At 45.0% G+C, this 15243-nt stretch overlaps 1 long non-coding RNA gene across 1 annotated transcript; it reads left to right on the forward strand.

Moving 5' to 3' along the window:
• Positions 1-872: 872 nt before the first annotated feature.
• On the forward strand, positions 873-9258 carry LOC134728835 (uncharacterized). Its single transcript, XR_010109682.1, has 2 exons — positions 873-1820; positions 7029-9258. It is a non-coding gene; the product is annotated as an uncharacterized LOC134728835 (long non-coding RNA).
• The last annotated feature ends 5985 nt before the right edge of the window (positions 9259-15243 follow it).

The following is a 15243-nucleotide window of genomic DNA, read 5'->3' on the forward strand; positions in this document are numbered from 1 at the left end:
TAGCTTTCAGTTTAACTGAGTTCTATTAAGTCATTTAGTCTAAAATATTAGGGCTTTCAAGAATGATTTTCTTGTGTACCGTATTTTTAAATGTTGAAACTTACATTTAAGTGGTCTCAAGGGTATAAGTTTTTTTATTGTGTTGTAGAAGTGTGAGTTCACCAAAAGAATATGTTTCTGGACTAAAAACTATAATCTGGTTTGGTCATGAAACACAATGGCTATTTGTTTGGGAAGTATTTACTAAGCATGACTGTATCTCAGGCACTAGAGATACAAAAGCACTAGACATAAGCATTCACAATCTAGTGGGAAATGCAGCTGTGGATGGGTAACAATACCGTGTAGGTACAGAAGTGCAAATGAAGTGTTGCTCTCCATGAGAAGACTCTAGTTAATTCATTGTTGCCACTTGTGCTCTTCATGGATTTCCAGTGTTTCAGGTATTTGAATGCAGTAACGTATACTTAATTTTAAAACCTCATTGAATATAATTTAATCATTGATAATTCTTAAGACACAAAAGGATTTATACAGTGCCTCAGGCTGATCTATTATGAACACACAGTGGATGTCTGTAATACAACGATCTCAATAGAATGTTGAATTAAGAGCTTACTGGGCTGGTCCTCTTGACATTTAAGCTTTACTTCTGATTACCATTCCAGTGTATTTCCTTGAACAAAAGCCTGTCAACCACTTTGCCATTTATTTATTCAGTGAAAAATCATTGCTGCCAGGCACGGTGGCCAGCACTTTGGGAAGCCAAGGTGGGTGGATCGCCTGAGGTCGGGAGTTCGAGATCAGCCTGACCAACATGGAGAAACCCCGTCTCTACTAAAAATACAAAATTAGCCAGGCGTGGTGGCACATGCCTGTAATCCCAGTTACTCAGGAGGCTGAGGCAGGAGAATTGCTTGAACCCAGGAGGCGGAGGTTGTGGTGAGCTGAGATCGCACCATTGCACTCCAGCCTGGGCAACAAGAACAAAACTCCATCTCAAAAAAGCATTGCTGCCCACTGTGTGCCAGGCACAGGGGTAGAGGTGATACGTATTTGTGATAATGGACCTTACGTACTACCAGTTCTCTGCCTGTCTTACTAAATAAGCAGGAAGAATAATAGCTCATGTTTCTTGGACCCTTACTGTGTGTCCAGCACCATGCTAAACATTTAACTCATATAACTCATTTAATCCTCCCAGCCACCCTGTAATCTGTGTTCTCTTATTATCTGTGTTCTATCAATGTGAGTCCAGAGGCACTGAAAGGTTAAAGAACCTGCCCTTGGTCATACAGTAGAATATACAGTAGAACCTGCCCCAGGTCTAGCCAAGGAAAGGAGGCAGATCAAATCCCAGAATGGCACTGTGGAACATAGGCTCCTGGCCACCATGTGTTAGATAATGGGTGCTCCACTGCTCAGTGCCCACAGCTATCATTCGCCTCCCTAGGGTTCAGTGACTCCTCACTAAATGCTGGTGGCAAAGTCTCAAGGGTTACCTTTCCTGAACCAAAAATAATTGCTTCAGGATTCTGCCTCAGTTGCTTTGCCTGTAGAGATTGGGTTTCCAGTGTTTATTTCTTTTGTAGAGTTTCTTATTATGGAATGATGTTCTGTCTTTGCTGTAGATTCAAATGAGGAGATACTTCCCATTAATGACCACAGATGGCCAGTGTATTTGATATATTTCCATCCAAGATTCAATGACTCTCCAATGCCAGGCTCGTGAGAAAATTGCTGGCTTGGGTGGTCACAGCTGGGGGTCTTTGCCATGACCCAGTGAGCACAAAGGAAGTCCGTCAGCTTGAGACCCCCAGGTAATGGGGATACAGAGACGAACAAATAAGACAGGTCCTTGCATTTAGGGAGCTGTGGTATTGAAGAAGACTGGGAAGCAAATAAATGGCAGCATAGTGTCTTAAGTGCAGCAGTAGAAATATATGGGAGAATGTTTTAAGAGCTACCTACATTCAAAGCTTGGGACTTTGAACAAGTTGCCTACCATCAGTGCCTGTTTACTTGTCTGTGAAACCGAAATGTTAAAGAGTATCTACCTCATAGAATTGTGATGAAAATTAAATGTCAATTTAATGCTCATATATGGAACACTGCATGGCACATAAAAAGTACTTTATCAGGGTTGGCTATTATATAAAATATGGGGTAGCACAGAGAATGAAACAACTAGTTAAATTTTTGGAGAATCAGGAAAGCTTCTTAGGAGTTGGTATATGAATTGTGTTTTAAAGAAGTCTAGGAGTTCATAAAAGTCAAAGAGCAGGAAATACAGAAAGAGCAAATACAAGAGAATTCTAATAGCCTTACTTCCCAAGGTGGTTTGAATGAGAACCTGCACACACTTTCAGTGTACCTGTAGATACAGCAGATTGTAAAGGATTGTGACTTGACAAGTTAAGTATATTCTCAGTCTAATAGAGCAACTTGGAATCAGGTAATCTCACCCTGGGCCCAAGTGGAATGGATGAGGAGTTAGGCGGGGCTAACCTCCATCAGCTCTGCACACAGGTGCAAACTGATGCCAACAACTCAATGACTCCTTTATTTGCAGCAGGCTTTTTCCTGTTGACTCATCCCTGAACACATTTCTTTAATATAGTCTAATTAGAGTAGCATTCCAAAACAGCCTGAGAGAATTATGTGTTAGAAGTTTGAGGTCCCAATCACTTACTCTCCATCACTGCAAGCTCTAATAAAGATAAATAAGGAGGAGGAGCTAAATGAGGTCAAATGATTCACCTTCTTGGTGGAGGCTCAGTAACTCCTAGCTGGACTAAAGAACCTAGCTAAGAGCTGAGGCCAAAGTGGAGAATCTCCTTATCTTTTTTCAAGTAGAGATAACGGGTCACCAATGGAAGTTGGCCTGACTTAACCACTTGCAGGTGAAAAATCTGGAGTAGTTGGTCTCCCAGAGGTGTCACAGCCTAGTGTGCACACCCTGTGGGAGTGGACATAGGGGTTCAAGAACACAGCAAACACAGAATGGGAAATGGATGAACCTAACCACGTCAAAATTCCCTGATACATTGTTAAGGAATGTTTGTTAACTTAGTGGACATAGAAAAGATGGACTTTTGAAAAGGCACAAATGATTGAATGGTAGCAGGCTACCAAATGAACTCTTATCCAAGTCCCTTCAAGCCTGCCTACTCCCCCAGATTCCCCTCTGGACTACCAATTACCTCCACCCCTATCCCAAGGACACAGCTGAGACATTTGTGAGCACTCACTCAGCCATATGTTCAGACATTTGTCAGATGTTGACCTCCAAGAGACACAACTGGCATGAAACTGCCAATTAGCACTTCAGAAATAATGTTCTCTCACCAGTGATGCTAAAAGGGAAACTTCATATAAAGGAGAATATATTTGTGAAACACATATAAAGGATTGTATCCAGACTATATAAAGGTCTCTTAAAACTTCAATAAAATAATAGAACAATTCAGTTTTAAAACAGGCAATATCCAGGCGAGGTAGAAAAAAGAAAAAAAATTAATGTGAGAACGTACATTTCATCAAGAAGGTATAGATGAACAAGCACATGAAAAGCTGCTCAGCATAATTGGTCATTAGAGAAATGCAAATTACAAAAGAATGCTGCATACCTATCAGAATAGCTAAAACTTTTTTTTTTTTTTTTTTTGGTGGGGAAAGGGGGTGTTTTGTTTTGTTTTTGAGACGGAGTATATCTCTCTGTCACCCAGGCTGGAGTGCAGTGGCACAATCTTGGCTCACTGCAACCTCTGCCTCCCCAGTTCAAGCGATTCTCCTGCCCCAGCCTCCCAAGTAGCTGGGATCACAGGCGTTCTTCACCACACCCAGCTGACTTTTGTATTTTTAGTTGAGATGGGTTTTTTTTCCATCTTGGCCAGTCTGGTCTCGAACTCCTGGCCTCGGGTGATCCGCCCACCTCAGCTTCCCAAAGTGCTGAGATTACAGGCGTGAGCCACTGCCCCCGGCCAGAATAGCTAAAACTTTAGAAACCTGACAGTGTCAAGTGCTACCGAGCATGCAGAGCAACCAGAACGCACACATGGTTCATGGAATGCCAAAGGATACCGGTTCTTTGGAAAACAGTTTGGCAGTTTATTGTAAAGTTAAACACACTACCATACACAACCCAGCAATCCCATTCCTAGAAGTTTACCCAGGAGAAATGAAGACATATATGTACACACAAAAGCCTGTATAGAAGGATTTATAGCAGTTTTTTTTTTTTATTTATTTTTGATACGGAGTTTCGCTCTTGTCACCCAGGCTGGAGTGCAGTGGCACAATCTCAGCTTACTGCAACCTCCACCTCCCGGGTTCGAATGATTCTCCAGATTTGCCCCCGGAGTAGTTGGGATTACAGACATGCGCCACCACAACCAGCTAATTTTTTTTTTTTTTTTGAGACGGAGTCTCGCTCTGCCACTCAGGCTGGAGTGCAGTGGCGCAATCTCAGCTCACGGCAGCCTCTGCCTCCCAGGTTCAAGCAATTCTCTGCCTCAGCCTCCCGAGTAGCTGGGATTACAGGTGCACACCGCCACACCTGGCTAATGTTTTGTTTTGTTTTGTTTTGTTTTTCTGAGACGGAGTTTCGCTCTTGTTGCCCAAGCTGGAGTGCAATGGTGCGATCTTGGCTCAACACAACCTCTGTCTCCCGGGCTCAAGCAATTCTCCTGCCTCAGCCTCCTGAGTAGCCGGGATTACAGGCATGCGCCACCACGCCTGGCTAGTTTTGTATTTTTAGTAGAGACAGGGTTTCTCCGTGTTAGGCTGGTGTCGAGCTCCCAACCTCAGGTGATCCACCCACTTTGGCCTCCCAAAGTGCTGGGATTACAGGTGTGAGCCACTGCGCCTGGCCATTTTTTTGTATTTTTAGTAGAGATGGGGGTTTCATCAAGTTAGCCAGGCTGGTCTTGAACTCCTGACCTCGTGATCCACCTGCCTCGGCCTCCCAAAGTGCTGGGATTACAGGCGTGAGCCACTGCTCCTGGCTTATAGCAGCTTTAATTCTAATCACCAAAAACAGGAAACCATCCAAATGTCCACCAACTTGTAACTAGAGAAAGCAAACTGTAGTATAGTCATACAATGGAATGGTTTAAAGAAACCAGATTCTTAGTGGTATGTACTGTATGCTTCCGTGTATGTGGCATTCTGGAAAAGGCAAAACCAGAGGGATAAAAACACAGGACAGTATTTGCCTGAGGTTGACTACAAAGAAAGACAAGGTAACTTCACAGGTAATGGAAATCCTGATAGTGGTGGCAGCTACATGACACTGCGTGTGTTAAAACTTGCACATTGTGAGTTTTACTGCATAAAAGTGTTAACTAAAAGAGTGTCTGGGTACGGTGGCTCAGGCCTATAATCCCAGCACTTTGGGAGGCCGAGTCAGGAGGATCACCAGAGGTCAGGAGTTCGAGACCAGCCTGGCCGACATGGCAAAACCCCGTCTCTACTAAAAATACAAAAATTAGCCAGGTGTGGTGACACGCACATGTAATCCCAGCTACTTGGGAGGTTGAGGCAGGAGAATCACTTGAACATGGGAGGCAGAGACTGCATTGAGCCAAGATGGTGCACTCCAGCCTGGGTGACAGAGACTCCATCTCAAAAAAAAAAGAGGTTGAGGGAAATAGCTTTTATTTGGGAAATAAAGATTTGCAATTTGTGTACACTGAAGCAAGGCAGTCCTGAATAGTAGCCTGTAAGGCAAGCTCAGTAGAGGATTTTTATAGGGAGTTTCCACAAAACGCTGTTTTCAGAGGCATTTCATTGGGCTGGGCAGAAATCCTAAATGGCAAACCTGTTCTGATTGGTTAGTTAACTAGGCTATTCCCAGCTGAGAGTTGTTGACAGCTGCGAATGCTGACTGCAGTTGTTTATCCAAGTCTATTGGAACATTCTGTGGTTTGACCTTCAGCAGGTGTGAGTGCAGTCCTCGGTGCTTATTTTCTTTCACAAAAGTATATCTCGGTAAAACTGACTCTAGAAAATTAAATAGGATGGAAACTGGAAATGAATGTCGATGAACAGGGACAGGTTAAATAAAGTATAACTCGTCTGTATCATGGAATGTCTGCAACAGTTAAAAAGGCACATCAGTGGCCAGGTGCGGTGGCTCACGCCTGTAATCTCAGCACTTTGGGAGGCCGAGGCGGGCAGATCACCTGAGGTCAGGAGTTCGAGACCAGCCTGGCCAACATGGTGAAACCCCACCTCTACTAAAAATACAAAAATTAGCCGGGCTTGGTGGCACGTGCCTGTAATCTCAGCTACTCGCGAGGCTGAGGCAGGAGAATCGCTTGAACCTGGGAGGTGGAGGTTGCAGTGAGCCAAGATAGCACCATTGCACTCCAGCCAGAGTGACAGGACAAGACTCTCTCCAAAAAAAACAAAGGAGGGGCATATCAGTGTATCTGACAGGGAAAGAGTTCCACATGCTTAAGTGTAAAAAGTTTCAAAACAATGTTAACAGTAAGCCCACCCCCTTTAAATTGATAAAAATGAAACAATATCTATTGCTACATGAGCTTATACATATACACACACACAGGAAACAGGAAACATACCAAACTCTTTAACAGTGCCACCTCTGGGGAGGAGACTGGAATAGGAAGCAAGACAAGGGGAATTTTCTTTGTGTGTATATTTTTACAATGAGAATACATATGTTAATGATTTGGGGTATTTTCATATATATATATGAAATATATATATGAAGAGCATGCCTTTTATAAGGTAAACTAAAGCCCTCTCCAAGAAATACATAATGCTGTATTTGTGCCCCATTGGACTTTTGGGTTCAAGCATACCTGAAATTCTGACATGAAGGAGGAACCATTCCCCAGAGGACTAAAGGTGGGAGAGAGGATAGATGTGATTGGACAGACATGTATTGAATTTCACACACCTGTGTCCTCCACAACCCAGGAGTCTGCAGGTGGCTTCAGTCAGGGAAAGCGGGGAGAGAAGTGGGTTGGGATCTGTTTACAGAGTTGGAGGCCTTGCAGGTTCTGCTGGGATCAACAGAAGTAAGTTCCATCTCAAAATGGAAGAAAGTGCCTGGTCCGTACAGTGATGGAGGCTGTGAATTAAGTCAACTGGAAGAGGATCCACGCATGGAGTGAGGCATATGTATGCCTATGGCAAATTTGGGAAATGAGTGTCACTGAAGAAGGAGAAGCCATTTCTGCTTTGATGATTCACCAAATGTTTGAGAAAGCAATTTTGAGTGACTTTCCTACTGAAGGAGGGAAGGTAAGAGATACACTGGTTTAAAAGCAGGCAAGGCCGGGCGCCGTGGCTCACGCCTGTAATCCCAGCACTTTGGGAGGCTGAGGTGGGCAGATCACTTGAGGTCAGGAGATCGAGACCATCCTGGCTAATACAGTGAAACCCAGTCTCTACTAAAAATAGGAAAAAATTAGCCGGGCATGGTGGCAGGTGCCTGTAATCCTAGCTGTTTGGGAGGCTGAGAGAATTGCTTTAACCCAGGAGGCAGGGGTTGCAGTGAGCCGAGATCGTGCCACTGCACTCCAGCCTGGGTGACAGAGCGAGACTCCGTCTCAAAAAATAATAATAAAAGCAGAGAAAACCAAGGTAAGTTCTTGACCATGCCATGGCCCAAATGAAAAAAATTAAGGCTAGAATTCAAGTCCGCTTGAGCCAAAGCTTTTGCTAAATTACTAGCCCCACAATGTCTCCTTTCTTCTTTCTGATGGAGTCATGGATCTGAAAGGAGGGTGGGTGCCTGCTTCCCTCCCCCTGCTGCACTGTTGGCATGGCTCAGCCACCTCGGCCCAGGGCCTTACGCATGGAAAACAGCAGCGCCAACATCTGCTAGAGGCTTTTCTGTTCAAGCACAGCTTATGGAGGTAGTGAATCCTTATTACTCACCAACCTTCCTATCCACTTCAAAAATAAAACTCTTAATCACCTTGAGACAGCATCAGCAAGTGAAACCTTAACAACGTGAAGCACTCAGCTTTGAGATCACATTCTGTTACCCACCTACACAAAGATTCATCCCAAGCTCCATAAACCTTAGCCTGCAAGCTAAATAAACTGAACCTCGACATGTTGATTTCTCAAGCTGGATTTAACTGATGTTGCACATGGATACCAAGTAATCAACTGGGAAAGGACAGAAAAGAAAAAACAGGATTATTTTAATGAACAGAAAAAAAAATACTTTCTGTTGGGCTCAATTGGTTGATTGCCACATGAAAAAAAACAAAAAACAATGTGTCAATCAAGACTAGGGCATCACATGCACTAGAAAAGAAGCCAGGAAGTGAGAGCTGGGGTTGCACGCTGTGCATCACATGTGATATTTATTTTTGCTGGGTGTTTTTAAACAGCTGTTGTCATCAGTAACTGGGGATGGAGAAACTTGTCCTGGTTTGGGTAAAGTGGTTGAGGTGAGGCTGGTATCTTTGTACTGGGTACAAAGAAAAGGGTATCTTTGTACTGGGCGGGAGATTGGTGAAAATGATCTTTAATGTTGCTGTGGTTTGAAGATCCTGTCAGCCTCACCCAGCTCAAGACTGGTGAGGGGTTTGCTGTATTGTTCTTCTCACCCAGAGACTCTGGACATGGCAGAGGCCCAGCTACAACACCCACACTGAATTTTACACATGGACATCCCACTGTGGACAGGAGGCAGGCACCAGACAGGCATGCGTGTTCTCAGAAAAGACCATTCCCTGCATGGCTTCACAACAGTCTCACCTCCCCCCTGCTGCAGGCCCACCTGCTTCTACACACACTTTTGCATGCACCCAAAAATGCTTGTCTTTATCACTTAATCCTTACTCAGTTCCCTCCTACTCAAGGCCCTTTCAGTTGTAAGAAAGAGAAGTTTATTCACACCTGGGCATGGTGCCTCATGCCTATAATCCCAGCATTTTGGGAGACTGAAGCAGGAGGATCAGTTGAGCCCAGGAGTTCAAGACCAGCCTGGGCAATATAGTGAGACCCCATCTTTACAAAAAAATAAAAAATTAGCTGGGCGTGGTGACACACACCTGTAGTCCCAGCTACTCTGGAGGCTGAGGTGGGAGGATCACTTGAGCCCAGGAGTTGGAGATTAAAGTGAGCTATGATTGCACCACTGTACTCTAGTCTGGCCGATAGAGCAAGACCATGACTAAAAAGTCCAGCGAGGCACGATGGATCACTAGAGGCCAGGAGTTCAAGACCAGTCTGGCCAACATGGGGAAACCCCATCGCTACCAAAAATACAAGATATTAGCAGGGTGTAGCCCTATTGCAGCTGCTCATAGGGCTGAGGCATGAGAATCACTTGAACCCAGGATGTGGAGGTTGCAGGGAGCTGAGATTACACCACTGCACTCTAGCCTGGGTGACTGGATGAGACCCTGTCTGAAAAAACAAAACACAAGTTTAAAAAGTCCATTCAAGGTGGCTCAAAGGTAGGAGGCACAGTCTTCACAGAGACCGGCCCTCCCTTTCTTGGGCTGCAGGGTCTTTGCTGGTGGCCTGCCTCTGTGTATCTGCGGCATCCTGATCTCTACAGATTGGCTTCCCTGGGTCCATGCAGTTTGAGTTCCCCCATAACTTGGCGTGCACTGTGCTTTGTCTTGATATGGTGCCAACTCTGGCTTCAATTTTACATGATTGGTCAGCTTAGCTCCCCATAACTGGCTGACTCACTCTAGGTCCCATTTCCAGGTTTCCAAGACCAATCTGATTGTTGCCCATCTTGGGTCAGGTCAGTGGGGCTAGAGGGGTTAGAGAGAGGAAAGCAGGAGGGCGCATGTGTGTTCACAGCCAGTAGGAGCTGTAATTGTGGGGTTGGGGTGATTCCCAAGGAAGGGTTCATGTCTAGCTGGGCACTCCAGAAAAAGACCACAGTATCCTCAGACTGCAACAGCTCCTCGGGAATGCTCTTCTGAGAATATGAGCCCTGAGGTTCCATCGTACTCCATTCTGGTGAGAACCTGTGCCTAGGTCTGAGTTCCACAACTAAAGAGAGCACTGAAAAAAAGGTTCACCAGTGAATTTCAAGATAACAGTGACAATTATGAGGGAAAGGCCCTCATAACTGCAGTGGTGCAATCGTGGCTTACTGCTGCCTTGACCTCCCAAGATCAAGCAATCCTCCCACCTCAGCCTCCTGAGTAGCTGGGACTACAGGCATGGATCACCATGTCCAGCTAATTTTTTTTTTTTTTTTATAGAGACAAGGTCTCCCTGTGTTGCCCAGACTGGTCTCCAATTCCTGGGCTCAAGGGATCCTCCTGCCTCGGCCTTCCAAAGTGCTGGGATTACAGGCGTGAGCCACCATACCACACCTCCACAGTTATTTCTGATGATCAAGCAGGTCTCAAACCATTGCACTCATAAAACATTTTCAACCAGAAAATTAATAAAAACGGCTGTTTGGTGGTAGGGTTTTCCTGGCCATGAACAAACAGCTTGTAGGAGAGTTCAAGAATTTCCTGAAAAAGCACAGTGACATCCCACCTACACATCACACCATGCACCCTGCCCTGAGAACTTGAGAATGAATCCACTGACAGTGTGAGCCTTAGGAGGCCTCCCTGCTCTCTCACCTGAAAACTAAGGATGAGAATAGCGGTGGGAGGGGTGAACGAGAAGAGTATAAAGTGGCTTCACTCAGTGCCTGCCACATAGTAGATGTTCAGTGTTTATTATTGACTGTTTTCAGAGCTACTGCCACTCAATAGTGAAGATAACCTGCATTTCACACATTTCTAGCCACCTCACAGGAAATGGCCATAAAGCCATTAACGGGTATGAAAAGCCGGGGACCAAGGAAATCTCATAGTGAGTAAAGAAGGTTGTCTTTATCAAACACACCAAACAGTAACTCCAGTTTGGAATAAAAGGTAAATATTTATTGGCCCTAGGGCCCTTGCTAACTAGCTTAGAGTCCTGTGTGTTCAAATGTCTCCACTGTACCCCCACGCAAAGCCATCAGAGCCAGCAAACCAGCTGTGTCAGCCCCTACACAGCCAGACCTGGACCTCCCACTGCTTGACTATAGGTTTTCCTGATTGTGTCCCTCCTTGGGGTGAATGTCCCAATAGGAAAAATGGAAAGGAGAAAGTATTTGTTGCCCCCGTGTGCATAACTTACCCTTCGAAATATCAGTCCAGGCCAAGTGCAGTGGCTTACACCTGTAATCCCAGCACTTTGGGAGGCCAAGGTGGGCGGATCACTGGAAGTCCGGAGTTCAAGACCCGCCTGGCCAACATGGTGAAACCCCGTCTCTACTAAAAATACAAAAAATCAGCTGGATGTGGTGGCGAGGGCCTGTAATCCCAGCCTCTCGGGAGGCTGAGGCATGAGCATTGCTTGAACTGGAGGCAGAGGTTGCAGTGAGCCGAGATCACGCCACTGCACTCCAGCCTTGGTGACAGGAGTGAAACTCTGTCTAAAAAAAAAAAAAAGCCGGCTAAGGCAGGAGAATTGCTTGAACTCAGGAGGTGGAGGTTGCAGTGAGCTGAGATTGCGCCACTGCACTCCAGCGTGGGCGACAGAGTGAGACTCCATCTCAAAATTAAAAACAAACAAACAAAAAAAACAGTCCAATTGGTTGAAATTGTAGGTCCCCTGGTTCCTTCTCTTACAGTGTCTGCTCCGATTTCCTTGCCCTTCAGGGTGTGATTTCTGCAGGCGATAACAGCACTGGGAGTAGCTGAAGAAAGTGCCTCTTCATGGTCGCTCGCGGGAAGGCAAGCACTTCAGTCACACTGTTAGGTATGCTTTAGAGTGCATATTGGCAACAAAATAAAGGTGGATCACGCTCAGGGTTCTCCTTACTGGTTTTGTACCTTAGCATTTGTGACATACAAGGAGAAGTCTCTGAGCTGGCAGCTCCTCACTTTGTAGGATAATGAGAAATCCAGGCACATTTTTGTTTTGGTGCAGCAGCTGGTGTCTCAGCCCATTTGAGTTGCTTTCACAAAATGCCATAGACTGGGCAGCTTATAAACAGATTTTTTTTCTCCCAGTTCCAGAGGCTGGAAGTCAGTTCTGGTGAGGGTCCTTATCTGGGTTACAGACTGCCTTTTCTTTGTGTCTTCATGTGGTAGAAAGAAGGAAAGAGAGCTGTCTGGGGTCTTTTTTATAAGGGCACTAATCCCATTCATGAGGGCTTCACCCTCATGACGTAATCACCTACCCAATCTCCACCTCCTAATGCCATCACCTTGGGGATGAGGATTTCAACATGGATTTTAGAAGGGACACAAACAGCCGGACGCAGTGGCTGACGCCTGTAATCCCAGCACTTTGGGAGGCTGAGGCAGGCAGATCATGAGGTCGGGAGTTCCGAGACCAGCCTGACAAATATGGCAAAACTCCATCTCTGCTAAAAATACAAAAATTAGCTGGGCATGGTGGTACGCACCTGTAATCTCAGCTACTCAGGAGGCTGAGGCAGGAGAATCACTTGAACCTGGGAGGCGGAGGTTGCAGTGAGCCAAGATCGTGCCACTGCACTCCAGCTTGGGTGACAGAGTGAGACTCTGTCTCAAAAAAAAAAAAAAAAAAAAAGGACACAAACATTCACTCTGTAACAGTTGGGTAGTCATACCTTAACGAGCTTGATATGAGAATGTGTTCTTTTTTTTTTTTTTTTTTTTGAGTCAGGGTCTTGCCCTGTATCTTTTTTTAAAATGATGAATAAACCTTATTTTGAAAACAACTATTTGCTGCCTTCCTTCCTCAGCTGAAATGAATGCACAACTCTGTTATTTTTCAAAGTGGAGGCTACACCTACACAGGATCTACTTTTGGGCTTGGAGAGGGTGGTTAATGCCACAGTGCATGAAGGCTGACTTGCCAAATTAATTTAAATTGGGCTGAATACAATCCCCGTGGGTGAGTTGAAATCACTGTGACTGACCTCGAGCTTGGGTGGTGAAAATTAGCATTACATACAGTTGAGAGCAAGCAGCAGGGTCAGCCTGGGGGCTGTCTTTCTAAGCATCTTTCTCTGGGATCTGGCAAAAGGAATTCAGAAACTGTATCAGTCAGATCTGCAGGAGCTTCATTTACTTTTTCTGATAGCTGACACCGTCCCTCACTTGGCTTCGAGGAGACTTGATAATGGGTGAAGAAACAGCTCCTTCCTCTAGATTTGGGGGACAAGGAAGGATGGATGGCTGGGCTATTAATTAGTGATTACCATAAGGTTTTTGACTGTGTAAAGAGAAGTCGGGGGGTCTCACAAAATTACTGTTTAGTTCAGGCCCCGATGTCAATGACTTGAAAGAAATTAAAAGGACCTAAAGAAAAAGAGACTAGAAATAATTTAATGAAAACATAACTTCTAATCACTCTACTTCAGTTTATCATGTACAAGCAATGTGAACCACACCTATTCTCAGAAAAAAAATTGAGATTACTTAAAACTTCCTATACAGATGAAGGGACTTCTAGTGAAAAGGACGTAGGCTCTGGGGCAGGAACACTGGCTCAAATTTCAGCTGTTTGGGAACAGCTTCTATCTCTGAGTTTTTGTTTCTTCTTCCTTATAAAGGGTACAACCAAAGTACCAAGGTTACATAGATGTTGTAAGGGTAAACCTATTAGCTGTTGTTATTTATTTTTATTAGCGCAGGTCCCTTGAGTTGCAAATGATGGAAACTCAGACAGGCCTAAGCAATAAATAGAATAAATCTGCACCATGGACCTTAATATTAGGGATAAATAATGCAAAGACATAGTATATAGGCCCATTTGTTGATTACTGATTCCATTACAATATAACTTAATGAAGGCTTGCCAATAAGGAACTGAGCTTGTACTTCCAGAACAGCACATCTTGAGACTGATTTTTTTGTTTGTTTGTTTGTTTGTTTGTTTGGGACGAAGTCTCCCTCTGTTGCCCAGGCTGGAGTGCAGTGGCACCATCTCGGCTCCCTGCAACCTCTGCCTCCCTGGTTCAAGCAGTTCTCCTGTCTCAGCCTCCCGAGTAGCTGGGATTACAGACACCTGCCACCACGCCTGGCTAATTTTCATATTTTTAGTAGAGATGGGGTTTCACCATGTTAGCCAGGCTGGTCTTGAACGCCTGACCTCAAGTGATCTGCCTGCCTCAGCCTCCCAAAGTGCTGGGATTGCAGGTGTGAGCCACTGCGCCCAGCCATTGAGACTGATTTGATGCAAGTAATGAGCTTAGAGAAACTGCAGGCCTGGTGACAGCATGTCTCCTACATGGTCTTCTCCAGTCTCAGCATCCTCCATGCTTTTAGAACACTGCCTCCTCCGTGGTGTCGCTCTGCTAGCAAACATGCTCTGTAGGAAGAGACTCGTGAGAAATCTTGTGGATATTTTAAATTTTCTTCTTTAGGAAGTGGCACTAGAGTAACAGGTTATAGAAAAATGTGAGAATTATGAAATAGTAGCACTGCTGAAACTCACAGGCCCTTGGGAATTGTGATTGGAACTGCCTAGAGGTGCAGGCCAAGGCTGGCAGGTCAGCAGGGGTGCAAGAGCAGGAAGATGGAGGGGAGACACCGTGCTACCACGTGGGGAGGCCCATTAAACTGTGAGCTCCTCCTACAGAGGTAGAGCTTGGAATTAGTGTTTGTCCCCTTTAGGTAGCACAGCGCTTGGCACACAAGAGATGCTTAATAAATACTTGCTAAATTAATACACCGATAAATAACAATGTTGTGAACTAAGGTAGAAGTAGACAAGAAGGGCAGAACAAAGATGTTCTGAAAGAAGAAATGACCAGAGTTAATAATGCATATGTGAGATAGAGAAGAAAGATCCCAAATGAAACGGATTTTTATTTATTTCCAATGAATTGATACAGGGAAGCACTGACCGTTTCCATTTGGACATAATGAGTTTAAACTGCAGTCCAGTCTCTAAAGTTGAAAACGTGGGACTCCAGACTAGAGGTCTGGACTTAGCGATGGAGATGACAAAGTTCTTGGAACTGGGGGAGGGGGCCAGAGGAGTGAGATTGGTAGTAAACAGAAACCATCAAATAGATGTTGATTGTTGGTGATGATGATGTTATTATTATTATTTTTGGAGACAGGGTCTCCTCACTCTGTGGCCCAGGCTGGAGTGCAGTGACACAATCTCAGCTCACTGCAGCCTCCACCTCCTGGGCTCAGGTGATCCTGCCACCTTAGCCTCCCCAGTAGCTGGGACCACAGGCATGCGCCACCATGCCCTGCTAATTTTTTTTTTGTATTTTTAATGCAGATGGGG

Source organism: Pan paniscus, chromosome 14 (assembly GCF_029289425.2).
Source record: "Pan paniscus chromosome 14, NHGRI_mPanPan1-v2.0_pri, whole genome shotgun sequence".
Classification (NCBI taxonomy): domain Eukaryota; kingdom Metazoa; phylum Chordata; class Mammalia; order Primates; family Hominidae; genus Pan; species Pan paniscus.